Genomic DNA, 14,550 nt, shown 5'->3' with positions numbered 1-14,550 from the left:
CACTGATGCTTGTAGTTTTGGAATGCCTACATCTGATGTTTCTTTTTAAAATTAATTATTTACAGAGTATCTTAAGGAGTCTTGCAATTCATCACAGCTAATTGCAGCGTATCACCCCTGTCATCAATCATGTCAGCACCATCTTGTTCTATTTCAGCATTGTTTTAAATGCCACAGGAAAGGTAGTGAATGTTTTTGACAGTGTGAGCTGTGAAATGGCAGAAAGTGAGTTGAGCAGGTTAGCTTTCGTCAGCCTGAACCCCATTAGCTATGAAACATAAAAATCTGACAAATACAACGGTTGGTTTTTAAACTGACAAAGTCAAACTAAATCATATCAAACTAAACCAATCACAGGAGTAATGACTCAGCATATCAAACAATTATTTTATTTTATAGATAGTAGAAATCACTAACACAGTATCCTCTAGTGTGGTCAACTTAGCAATAACAATATCACCTCTGGTTAGACATTCAAAATAAAGCTTGCTGAGAAACATTTCATCTGATGGTTGCAGTTTGTTTAGGTTTAGACATCACAACTACTTGTTTGGTTTTTCGGAAAAGATCACGGTTTGGTTTAAAATAACTACTTCCATAGAACAGTCAATGTTGACTTTAAGGTAGTTGGATGGAAGCTTAGTGTAAGGCCAGAAAGATGGCTTATTAAGGGCAAACCCCCTGCAGATTTAGCACTGCGTATAGGGCCAGCAGTCACTGAACTAACAACTGCAGTAAGATGTGTATTTTCAGAGGAATGGGCCTTCGAAAGCAATGGGCCTTTGTTTTGGGGATAACAGGCTGTCGGACAAATGTGCTTTCGGTCCAATGGGACATTTTTCTGACTATTGGGGTTTTGAAATAATGGGCCATCAGAACAATGGTATGGTACTGCTAGAGGTGAGAGAAGTGGGACATTTTTTTTAGTACCACTAAGTTGAATTTTGACGGTTTGTGTTTATTCATCCAGTATGTGAAATGACTGTTGTTAGACTTTGCTGTAGCTAGCAAGTAATGTACACAAGAGATGTGTGTTTGTGTAACAACTCTTTTTTACTTGTCTCAGAACTTACCAGGAGCTGTAGTTTTGATATGTTTTGTCCGGTCTTTCTCCTTTCCCTCTACATCTGTTTGTTAATGAAGTAGAAATGCAGAAAGCCAATTTTTTTTCACTCCTTAGTTGGAACATTTTCAACCAGCATGGATATGTTTTGTCTCACTTTGCTACACCACAAGCAGATTTGCATATGTTCGCACCCACTCATCTTTTCCCATCGACTTTGCAGTTTTGCCACATCTAAAATCTGTTTTGCTTTTTTTCCTTAACACACCTTTCGGGATGCATGTTTTGGGGTGGAAAATTACTTGTTTTGTTCTTTAGGCATGACAGCTTGTTGGTCCTAGCTGGAATGGTGGTATTCCTTTAGGCCACAAAGACACCACAGCATGCTTTTACGTTGTGTTTTGTGGCTCGATTATTGTGTGGCGCAAATTAATGAGACTCATGAAGAGGCCCCTCTTTTTCAAAGGGAAGCTTGCGCACCTGTAGCCCACAGGGCGGATTAGGTTGTCATTGTGGAAATATGTTTATTTGTCTCCTCGTTATGCCTGCCCCCCAGCAAGAGCTTTCACAGTCGGATTGCTTTTACATGAAGCTAATGAAATACGATTGCATTATGAGGCAATGCAAAAAATGCATTAACCTTTGCTAATCAAAATATGTCATCTCCTCCTTGCTGTTGTTGTTTGCCTAAAACTGGTTGAATTAAACAAAAACATAATTATCTTTTTTTCATTTTTACTGGGCTGTCCAGTGTTTATTGAGTCAGTGGACCTGTTACTCCTCTCTGTTGAATAGAAATGTGTAAACTCTTCTGTTTATCTCCCCATCCCCAAGAGAGGAAGGGTATTTCTTCAATTTAAAATGCCACTGACACTTACATGCAGCATTAACACCCAAAAAATGCATCCAAGTCAAGCAATATTTTCCTTGAATTTTGCATGTACATGACCTTCTCTGCACTCATTATTTTATTCCACCTGGATGCAATTCATGTCAATATCTTCAGGGCAGATCGAGACAGACCTAATATGAAAGCTGAAGGTGGGGCTAGTCTCTAAAAGGCTGTAAGAAGAGAAAATGGGAAGTAAGAGCAAGGTGAATGATGGCAAGATGATCACGGAGAACGCAGTGAAGACAGCGGCAAGAGATGGGGAAGCATGAGGGGTGGGTAGAGAGGTCTGATTGACAATTTGCATCCTCTCCAGAGGGTATCAGGGGACATGATTGAATCCAGTCAGGCTGAACCCATTAGGGGAGCACTGCTGTCGGAGGCCGAGCAGAAAGCCATTCACTGGCACCCGGTCCCTGCTCTTCACTGATCTCCATTTATATTCATGCTGGGGCTGAGTTACTGAGGAAGAAGAGTAAGTGAGAGAGAGAAAGAGGGAAGCAAGAGGACCTCGTCCAGCCATCCATTTGCTATTTGTGAGCTGTAAAGTTCTTACCAACTGCCAAGATCGCTCACTTAACCTGGGCATGAGTTAACCCATTTGCATGTGATTTTCATGGGTCAATATGTCTATAAATTGGATTCAAACTGTCCACATGTAACATCTCAAAGCACTTATAAGCACTGGGAAAAGCCATTTAAAAGCATTTGAGAAAATGCAAAGGACATTTGCATTTTAAGCAGTTTAACGTGTCTCTTTTCATTAGCCACCCCTGACAATGTTGCCATAACTGAAACCTAGCTCATGCATTTTCTTAAGAGACAACCATGTGACACATCTCGGTTGAACTCTGAGGTAATCACTGTGCGGAAGGTTTTTCTTTGTACTTCTCAGTAGATCCTTGGGCGTGATGAGAGCAGCAGAGATATTACACACTTGAGGCTGTGATAAGCCGCAGTGGCCGAGGGCTGCTGGGAACAGTTCTCAACAGTTGTCCCACCCCTTGTGTCTCCATTCACCTCAGCCAGAAAGCTGATCCAGAGCAGCCCGAGAGTTTGACTAGGTAACAAAGGAGGTGGAGTGTTGTGGAGTGTTGTGGCTTCCACATGTTGCCTTTTATCTCACAAACACAGCACATTTGCCCAAAGCTACAATACTGCAGCAGCCTTGGTTTGTATAAGCCAACCGTCAAAGTGGAGAAGGTGGAACCATGCCGAGAGAGCGCTCTTCCTTCTCAGGAGTCAAAATCAGTCTTATCCTTTGTTTGTGACTGGACCTTTTGTTTGTGACTCAGACCTAAGTAGCAGAAAAGAAACAATGTGGCATTTGGAAACAATTATCTTCAATATTTTAGTTTGTACATTGGAAGTGCACTCAGCAGGACACCAAATGGCCTTTTAGGCTGTTTTTATAAAAGCTACCATGGCGCCACTAATCCAATTTTTATACATTTGCTACTTGCTTTGATGAAATTATCAAAACACAAATTTGATAAGCCCATTCAGCGCATTTTAAGAATGCGACTGTAGCTCAAGTAATATTTAAAGTCATAAATATCAAGGTCATTTGAAGGAGAGGTAATTAGATGGATACTTGCACTCTTGGGACTACTGTGGAGTGGAATGGCTGTAGAAGAACAGTTACTGTTCCTTTTACTGTACATGTAGCAATATATCTGTTCCTAGTGTGACTGTCTGTGTGCACCTCTCTCTCTCTCTCTCTCTCTCTCTCTCTCTCTCTCTTCTTTCCCCTCCTCTGTCTCTTCTTCTTTGTCCCTGAGGTTTAAAATAGTCACAAAGGGATCATGTTCAAGTTATGAATGTCCCAATTAGCAGCAGGTGGAGGGAGAGGGTCTTGAAAGTGGTTCTCAAACATTTCCAGGCCATAGTTTTTATTTAGACAGGCTTAATGCAGGTTATTGACTTCTCAATGAGGACCAGGATTAGGTCAAATATACTTCACTCACTAATGCATGCCTAATGGCTCTACTATAGATTAGCCATAAAAGTGGATGATCATAAATATTGCTGGATTTTAAAACATTTATGAGTGAAATCCAATGCCTCGCTTCCAAAATTGAGAGTCACTAAGTAGAGGCACATCTAGATATATGCTTCATGTTGAAAAACAGTGGAAAATATTTGGACTCAGCACAACTACATCGATTCAGCATCGTTCAGTATCACTCTACAAGATGTGTTATTGTTTTGGTTGTTTCTCCAGCTGACATATCCGTAGCAGAATGATGATAGCAGAGGAACAGTGCATGTTCAGGTTTCCAGAGCTGACATGTTCATGCTTTATTGCCATGGTTACTTATGTTTCTGTGGCACAGTCGCTGACAAGTGCCTTCCTCACCTGTCACAAGCATATGTCACCTTTGACCCCTAATAGAAATTTAAGCAAGAGGCTGCTGTGCTCAACCTCTGAAATTCCAGACACTCACAAAACACTGCCGGTGCTGTGTGATATAATTTCAGAGTGAAAGCAAAAGTGAGAACTACAGCGCATGGCAGATTGTAGTCAGCAAGAATTTCCTAGCAGTTGTGGCGGTGGACTGAGGCAGGGATGCTGGAAATCAGTCGGAGCTGGAGGTGCAAAGAAAAGGTGAGTCTATAATTCACGTTTTTTGCATTTACTTGGATGGTAAGGATAATTTATATTCACTACAATAAGTTTTGCAATAATTAGACTTGTCAACTTCACTATATACTCTATCTATGTCATACCAGGCTATACAGCCAAGAACACTGACCCATAACCAAGTCTGTTGTGTAATGTACATTCAACTGGCTGCTTGTTTGTGTCAGTAAACAAGAATCCAGTCTTCAGTGTAGTTCATAGACCCCATAATGTGGTGTGTTGAGGCTGGGGGATGTGCTCTCTTTGCAGAGATGGGTGTGGTTTGCTGTGAAGCTGACTGTGCACACCTGCATCGGATTATCGTCTTCTCGAACAGTATTTAGAGGCGGCCTCCTGCATGCTCACTGCCAGATTGTCACCGCATCGTGGTAGATCATCCAGGCTACTAGAGAGAAATTGTTGTTTGAGATTTTCTGATTACTTACCTGAATTTTCTGTCTTCAGACTCCAGCTCTACGCCCTCCTCGCCATCCGGCTACTGCACCCTTCAGTCCCGGCCTTAACCCCTCCACACCTTCCCCCTCCCTCGTTCCTGGCTCCAACTCCACCCCCTGTGAGCTTGCCTGCCTCTGCTGCCTTCCTGGCATCGGTGACGCCTCCCCACCATTCCCCGTGGTTAAATAAACTGCAGTTTTCCTCCAACTTCCTAGTCGGCTCCTCTGCATATTTAGGTCTTGTACCACCATTACATCACACATAAATCTGAATTCCATCAGGCTTTACGATCAAATCACCAGTTCTTGTTTCAAGTTTTCACCTGTGCTGTTATGCAGGTCTGCTACATACTTGCAAATGAACTGATGGTTTGTATTTTGGTAGATTGTAAGGGGTGCTGCAGACACCTTAGCCATCCATCTGTTGAAGGAAGAAATTCTGTAAACCACTCTAATGAAGGCTTAGGGTGCATTTACCCCTAACGTAGTTTGTCTGTTTAGTACAATTGATTTAGTCTGTAGAGGTGTTCAGTGTGAACCTGACCACTACTTTAACAACAAATCTTTAAATTAAACTGACTATACTGAATCAACATTGGCATTGATCAAATCAGTAGCTTTCAGAAAATGCAGCTCCTCTCACCGGTGACTGAGCAGCAAGTACATACTTCCTCATTAAAAGCTTATTAAAAGACCATGAATGCCACAGAAATATCATCATGATGATACGTCTGCTTGGGATTGGATCACAATCTCAAGCAGACTGTTGCAGTTTCATTTGAGGTCTTAAAGCAAATGATTATGTGATAGTAGATGTGTGGTTTTAACATAAATTCAAAAACTAAACTAGTATTAATGCCATGTGCTCAACGTGAACCCCTAAGAACGCAATCTCTTTTTATCAACCTAATTATGTACATGGAAACATGTATGCAGGCACCTGTGGCCTGAATCAACTTCTCAATATTCAGCTCATTCTAATTGGCATCATTACATGTCTTTGTGAAATAATCCTTAAATAGTTAATAGACAGAGGTGCAGTAGCTCCCATACATGCTCATACATAAAAACATTTTTAACCTGGGTTTGTAGCTGCCTGATTCTGCAACTGCATGCAAGATCCAGTTGCAGTCTCAACTAATAAAAAGTAGTTTTTGCTCTCTCTTGCAAGTCACTCTGTGACTACAACAGAAGATAAATATACTCATAAATGCAGTAATGTGCTGCATGACTTGCTGTTTGAATTTGATTTCTCCATGGTGGTCCATGTCCAATGAATGAGTTTCCTGGCAGTCCAAGGTTTGTTTGTAATAGGTGTGAATACAAATTCGACGAGAAATAAAAGTCAACAATGTATCCTTGTTTTATTGTTTTATGTATTAACTGCACATCCATTGCATCTTGTGAAACAAGTGGTAAGATAAGAGGCTGCAGCTGCCTGTGTATCATCAGAGATGTTCATGTTCATCATCTTCATTGCATACTAACTTATATTAAGCACATTCTGCAGATTTACATCAGTCTTACTCTCTCTCTCCTGTTCCTCATCTTCCTGCACATTATCCCTGGAGCAGACAAATCCGTCTCTCAGTCTCTTCCTCTCTTTCTTTGTCCCTATCTCTGTTTTACACAAACAGGTAGCTGTGCACAAACCCCAGACAAAAAACAAACGTTTGTTTAAACAAGCGCTGCTCTTTTGTTCCCTGCTGTGAGTTGGGTCAGGAAGAGGCTGGCAGCAGATAGTGTGTGTCCAATGGATCGCTGCTCAGGAGTCAATTAACTGGGGTCTGTGCAAATGAACAGAACAAGGGCGCAATCAGCTCCAATCTCCTGCTAAGTCCTGCCTCCTGATTCATTTATTAAAGCATGCTGGTAAATTGACTGCTCTGGACTTTAATGGGATGAATCTTAAGTGGCGGAGGTTGGAGACTGTTAAAGGACATGGTCCAGCGTTTTCAGAGGAGGCAGATAATAATAACGTACGAGAGATGTGGGGAGAAGATACATCGGCCTAATGAAATGATTTCTGAGCACATGGCCTGCTTAGATAGCCTCTTTCTTCACTACACCGCATCAGCATTGGCATTATGAGACGGAGCAGGGTGCGTTACAAGCGTTTTTAATTAATTACCTTCCCGTTGCCACAAACACAGCTTCAGTCACTCCGCACCACTGCCCTCAGACACTAATCCAGAAAATCCATGCTGACAATCCTCTCAAGGCTGTCCTCTTCCCTTAACGTTCATTTCCCCTGCCCCCTTTTACGGGTGGAAATCCACTGGTGACATTTTAGGTCAAAGATGATTTCCCAAGTGTGATTTATCATGTGAGCAGATCAATGAGTTCGCTGCAATGCTACGATGAGAGGCAATGGAACTTGTTTTTCTGCTCAGGAACTGCAGTTTACCAACCAACTCACACCTCTTTCTCCCTATGCATTTATGCATTACTAACCTACTGTACTGTATATATAATGCAGTGCCCCTTGGGAAGGCTGGATATCGTCTGCTGCTCTTAGAATAATTGCTGTATATTCACGCAACATGAGGTCTGCATAATCATCTTAATATACATAATGTAGCATGTCATTAGAGGTAACTTTCAAACCATTTTCTGCCACTTCTCTCACCTCCGCTGTGGCAAATGCATCATATCCTCACTTTACTGGCATCTTGTCTCCGATGAATCTATATCAGGCTTTCCTTTATTTCCTGCTGAGACAAAGTTACTGCTGTGGCCTCGGATTTTTATTTATTTCTTTATTTCCATCCAATTAATTTGGAGAAGGAGGCAGGGGACAGGAAAAGAGAACACAAGGAAATGAACACTTGATTCAGAACTTTTCATGACCATCTACTATATATCAGTGTCCTTTTTAAAATCGGACTGGACCTTTTCCCCTGTAAGAATAGCAAAATGTATTTTAACAGCCTTAGTAAAAACGGAGCTTAAAAGACTAAAACAATAAAAGTCTGACCCCACACCGTGTACCAGCTGTGACATTAGATGTGAGTAAAACTTTCAAATAAAATATGTCTGCCTCGTTCCTCCTATATTTCATTTCGGCGGTGTTCTGTTCAGTGAGCAGTGCAATAAAAGTTTGAATCATTTTTAAAGGCCTGTAAATCGAATCTGTGGATTGGACACAATGGGGAAAAGGGGAAGAAAGGGCACAGTCATCAGCAGGCTGCCAGATATTAGAAGCTCCTCTTATAGGAAAGCTCTGGGCTTCCGTCAATGTCAGCTGGCACAATGGAGCTGGATTTGTGCTGAAAAACTCCACGGATATTTCATTGTTCTTCAGTTCAGCCTATGTTCTTATTCTTCTCCTTGCTGCTGTGTTGTCACTGGCATGTGTGTCATGTGGTGACCTGCATAAAAGTGCAATATGTGCATATACAGTGCATGTTTGCAGGTGTTTTTACACTCCTGCTTGACTCTTCAAAAAGTTCTTAAATTTGTAACTGTTTGGCATTTGTATCTATCATGAGTTATCATACATGAAATTGACAAGTTATTAATATTTTAGATAATTTTCTTTTCAGTTGAATACATTATTAGCCTGATAAATTGAAAAAAGAAAATATTCAATGCACAATTCAGTCCAGGAAGGACCAATCAAGTCCCATCTCTTAACGCAGTCACTCAGTACCCAGTGAATGAAGCTGAGTGAGAAGAAGGGATCAAGAAATTGTCCAAAATCTGATGTTTTGGAACCTCAGGACTAATGAGTTTATTAAAGACATGATCAGTGTTTTAACATTAGCTGTCATGCTTGGCACATAGCTTGCTAAAGTTAGTTACACTGCCAATTCTAATGTCTGTTAGAAAGAGTTAATAAGCGGCGGACAGATTGATGGGGGCGCACGGCGCATCCAGGGGCGCACCGGCGGCCGTGAGGGCGCACGAGAAAATGTTCGCCTCGGGGGGGGGGGTTCGCCCAGGGCGCAAATGTGGCCAGGACCGGCGCTGCATAGTGGACAGTTTCATTATGTAAAAATCTGAGCTTCATGCCGCCAGTCAGTGCTAACTAGACACAGGCAGGGGGTAGTGGGCTAACCCCTAAAATACACTGCATGCGGAACGGCTGCAGAACGGCTCCGCTCAGGAATGGCTGCGTACTGCGCCATCGGCCAACTCACACATAATCCGTTTGTGATGCGCTCAGGTGCATCTCCGCCGGCTACCGAGCGCCGCGAGAACACACGAGATCTTGTGAATTCACGCATAATCTGACGTGTTCTTGCAATGAAACTTGATTCGCGGTGAACATGGAGTATTTTATTTTAAAAATCAACCACAATCTGCTCTGTGCTGAATTTATGCACCGTGCTCTGGCGTCCGTGAAAAATAGAAACTCTGCGTATGTGTTGCGAAGGGCTGCTGGACGCCGCAGTCGTTCCGAAGCCGTGACACAGCGGGGATGGAGACTGTGTGAGCTGACACATTGACTAACATTGAAACAGCTCCGCCACAGCGACGGAGCCGTTCCGCATGCAGTGTATTTTATCCTTTAGGGTGCTCAAGCACCTGCCCGTTTGCCCGTTGATGTCCAAAGTACTCTTTTGTCAAAACATAATTTATGTTTCTATTTGTTTGTTTGTTAACAAGCAGGTTCCTGGTTCCAACCTCGGTTGGGTACTTTCTATGTGGAGTTTGCATGTTCTCCCCGTGTTTGCGTGTGTTCTCTCGGTGTGCTCCGTTTTTTCTCCCACAGTCCAAAGACATGCACTTAATAGGTCAATTGGTCACTTTAAATTGGTTGTTTGTCTCTATGTGCCCTGTGATGAGCTAGTGACTTGTCCGGGGTGTACTCTGCCTCTCGTCCAAAGTCAGCTGGGATAGGCTCCGACCGCGACCCTTATGAGGATAAACGGTTACAGATAATGGATGGATGGATTTTTGTTTCTTTTGAAGGCTTGCCTGTGGCCTGTAATTTAACTGTTCTCTTGAGGAGTAGACAGGGATTACATTCATACTACCACTGACAACTTCTTCGCCTTCGTGTTAGTGGAAAAATGGAGGCACATTTGGAACAGAGAATAGATCAACAACCTCTCTCCCAGCAGACAGAACCTTTGAATTCTAAGGTCACAACTTCTGTAATTGTGCTGGAGAACATGAGAGGTAAAACCAGAAAACATTTTCTCCATAAAATATGATTCAAATGAAATATTTGGTGTGTGTGACTTAGTGCCAAAGCTGGAGCACAGAGTTACATAGTGCAAGAACAGGAGTACGGGGCACAGTGGGAGCGACAGGCAGAGACCTCACAATTCCAAGGTTGCGACTTTTGATTACACGTCAGTGTACTGTAGCATCAAAATGATTTAAACTCTGTTATTTTATGGTAGAAAAGTTACACAGTGTTGCTTTAACAAAAAGATCTCACAGGAGGGAAAAGAAGTTCAGAGTGTGTTCATCACCGTTTTCACGCTGCAAAGATTTGTTAAATAATAAGTAAAGCAACGCCACAGACACATCCATTCCTATTGAGCTTGTCTTTTAGGTTCGTGTTCATGAACCCCATAGGATCCATCTATCTGTTACCCTGACTCCCTGATGAGCCGTGCATCCCCGACCCAATAAAAAACTCACAGAGCTCCGCTGACAGCTCTGTGCTGCAGAGGGCTCTGATCAAAAAGAGCTACAGCCATTCTAATAGCCACATCTCATTGCATTATATTTCACACAGTAAATATGGCATCAACCTGTCAAGGCCCAGTGAAATTTAGGACGCTGAGCCGGCAGCCCATTTTTTAACCCAGCCGGAGTTTTTCCATGGAAAAACAGGACAGAGTGATTGATTTATATTCACCTTGTAGAGGATGTTTGAGGTAGGGAGAAGCAGGTTTACAAGGTTGACATACTACTCAACTGAGGTTGATAACATGCCACAGACACGCATAGTATAGTAGTAAAGCCATAGTTTAAAAAATCCTCTCACCTACACTTAATAATAAATAATAAAAAAAGTTATAAATTGAAGCTTTTGTAACTGCATTATGACCAGGATATGTGGCCCGGAAAAGTGCATCCAGTTTTATGTTACTGTTGCCTTTGAGGAGTTGGCACCAGCTGTTTTGTTTTATTTCCAGGAGAACGATTTGAGGAAAATCATCTTTATACACCCCAAAGCACCCTCTCCTTAGCCTTTACTTTTGTGGCATCCAACAAATCTTTCTACAGTATTTCTCTGTGGCATCATCAGTTTTGATTCAGAGTCGGTCATAGCAGATATCAAGGGCATAAGGAGATAACTAGATAATCCCACTTCAAGCTTCATTCTGGTGAGGTAGCACACAAAGTGTTCAATTGTCTTCAAGAGATTCCGCTCAGAAAGAATCCAGCTGCTTCTCTGACAGCTTGGCTGACACAGCCAACTACTCTGGGGATGGTGTTGTTAGGGTTCATTTAATGTTTGGGACTTAACACACAAAGACAAGCCTCCTTTCATAAACCTTAAGCAGTTTTATGAGAGCTCAGATTTCATACAACAATGTATGTGACCAGTTACTTTTCCTACTACTAACCGTGTGATTTAGGCATTTTAGAACTGTAAAGATTTTCCTTTGGAAACATTAAAACTCTGGCAGTGAGGATCTAATGATTTCTAAATTGAGCTGAAATCAGATGACGTTATCCTTTAATGGAAGCTGTGAGTAAAGTATTTCTCTAATGAGGCAGTTGGATTGGAAAAAGGAATGATGGAGAACTGTGTTGCACTTTCTGGGTGTCTGGTTAGAAGAAGCTTTGAATATAATCTTTTATGGAAATAAACAAGACTGTAAAATATGATACAGATTGATTTCTGTGGTGGAAACACCTCATTGATTAAGCAATTGCTTTGTCTTTCGTCTAATCATTGTACTTATGATTGCAGTAAAAGGTGTTTGATTCAAAAACAGCAAAGTAAATGGAAATTTCAACTTTTTTTTTGTCCTTATCGCTTTCTCTGCTGCATTATTTTTCCACTCTCTTTTTTTTTCACTAAAACTCTACAATATATCAGACAGTGCTGAGCTAGGAGTGAAGGAGCCAAACTGATTTCATTACTCGCAGAGAGGATATGACAGGCCGAGGAAATGCCACTTTAGGAATCCCGCGGGTGCCCCGTGTTCTGCCGCCACGCACCCTGCACACTTAATGGAATCTGTGCACTTCTGGTTTCCATATCAGTGGAGCTGAAATGTCAGAGGAGTAATATGGACATCCCCTCCTGACACTGCAGACTTAATTAAAGAGCCTGGACACATCTCAGAGTGTCCAGGAGAAGAAAAAAAAAACAATGATGATGGGGATGTTTAGTTTCTGTGAGGACGGAATGTTCCTCTGTCACATGACAGTTGTAAAAGCCAGTGTTGTGTTCATCGTGTCACTAATGATGTCTGAGAGACACAAAAGTCTTGTCTTAAGGGTACGCTTAATGTCTTCTGACCACTCAAATCGCTTTTACGCTACATATCTCATTCACACACAACCACAAAGTGCCACTTGCTTATCAGTTTTTGGGAGCTAACCATTCATGCAATTTGGGGTTCAGTATTCTGCCCAAGGAAACTTGGACAAGCAGACTTGAACCGCCGACCATCTGATTAGTGGACAACCTGCTCTACCTCCTGAGCCACAGCCACTGCAGGTATATGAAGCCCCAGTCAGCATTGTTAATTTAGCTTATCACACAGACTGAAAACAAGGGCGAACAGCTAGCCTGGATCTGTCCAAAGGTAACAAAATCCACCCCTTAAGTTGATTAATTTCCACGTTATATCTTGCTTGTTTAATCTGTGCAAATAACCATTTTACAGATGGTTGTGTACCATCACTTGTTCAGGTTTCCGCTGGTTGCCAGGCAACTGGTCATAGACAGATTTTGTTACCTCTGGACGCTCTTTCTCCCTGTTTCCACTCTTTGTGCTAAGCTAAGTTAATCGACTGCTGGTGGCTGCCTTATATTTAGAATGTTATCTTCTCATACATATCTCGGCAAGAAAGTGAATAAGTGTTTTTCCAAACATGATTACTCTTCCATTCCTTTAAACGCAACATACAGTCCATTGTATTCTGTGCATGCTTTTCAGCACTCAGAAACAGCTAATATATGTAGTAGAAAAGCACAATGTATTCTACACAGTTGCAAAATGTTATCCAAAAGTGCTGCCTGGTATTAAAAAAATACAAATGCATGAGCTGCCTCTTCATGACTTCTGTACACAATCTGGTTGTGGTTCACCACATCACCTCCAGAATATCATTTATAGACTCATCCATTCTCCAGCGATCCAATCTTTGTGTGTGTTTGTGTTTCAAAGCTGAAGGTTAGGAGAGATGTAGCGGTTTAAGGTTAATGTCAAATTTAAATATGAATCGAGTCCAGAGATAAAGTTTTTTTTTTAGATTCAAAGATTTTAGTACATGCTTCTGAGACTTTTACCCTGATGTATTGATTTAAAATCTGCTCTGACTCGGCTCCTACCTTGTTGTTAAATACAGCTTCAAAGAATAGATAATCAGCCAGACTCTGTTATATGCATGCTGTCTGCCTATCTCTCTCTCTGCTCTTTATGGGACTGGGTTTTAGCCAGGCTCAGTATTAGAGAGCTGGATGGATGACCAGCTGCTGGACACTGGCTGCACTGCAGTAAACACCCCGAGGTTTGTATACCCATTGCACCAGCTGATGAATTTGCAGCTACATTGATATTCTTCCACTCACACTTGCCAGTGTACTGGAGCACCTTTTAGCATATGGTGGGAGACCAGGAATAGTTCTGACCTAGTTGGAGCTTCTGTACTTCACCATCAAACTTCTATCTCCCTCTAGATTTCATGTTGCCATGCACTAGGTACCAGAGCCAAATATCTTTACTAACTTTACCCTGGAAGTTTGTGTGGAGTCTTTTTATGGGCTTCCATAAATTTGTCCAATTAAAGCAGAATCATTTAAAGCAATTGTACTGTAGGCCATGAATCAAGCCTGAATACAGAGAAATATCGGTTTCTTGAATTTGTTAGAAAAAAAGTATTTATTTATTATATTCATATAATTCCTGCTGCTTAATTCAAGTTAGTAAATTTAATACAGGTATTCGCTAAATCTGTCTTGATAAGAGTAAAACAGCAAATAGAAAGAAGGCATTACTGAATAAAAGGCATTGCAAAAGAGAGTATTTTTTCCTCATACACTACACAATATGACTAAAGTCAATGCAGCTAATATCGTTTTTGATTACTTTCTGATGTGGATTGAAAGATCTCCATGCAGTTCTGACTATTGACTGACAAGCCGGGGGTTCTAAGAGCTTTGACAAACAGATATAAGTGAAAATAATCCATGCTAGCCACATTGAGGGTAGTGTCCATTTATATACATGAAGGTCAGTCAATCAATAGATGGTATTAAAACAAGAAACACAAGGTGATGCTTTGTCAGATCAATGTGCGAGCAATCTATTGCTGTAACTCTGCAAAGTTTTGACCTTTTCAGTTAAATTCCAAACCCCTGGATCCCTCAGCACCT

Source organism: Larimichthys crocea, chromosome VI (genome assembly GCF_000972845.2).
Source record: "Larimichthys crocea isolate SSNF chromosome VI, L_crocea_2.0, whole genome shotgun sequence".
NCBI lineage: Eukaryota > Metazoa > Chordata > Actinopteri > Sciaenidae > Larimichthys > Larimichthys crocea.
This window is presented reverse-complemented; position numbering follows the sequence as displayed.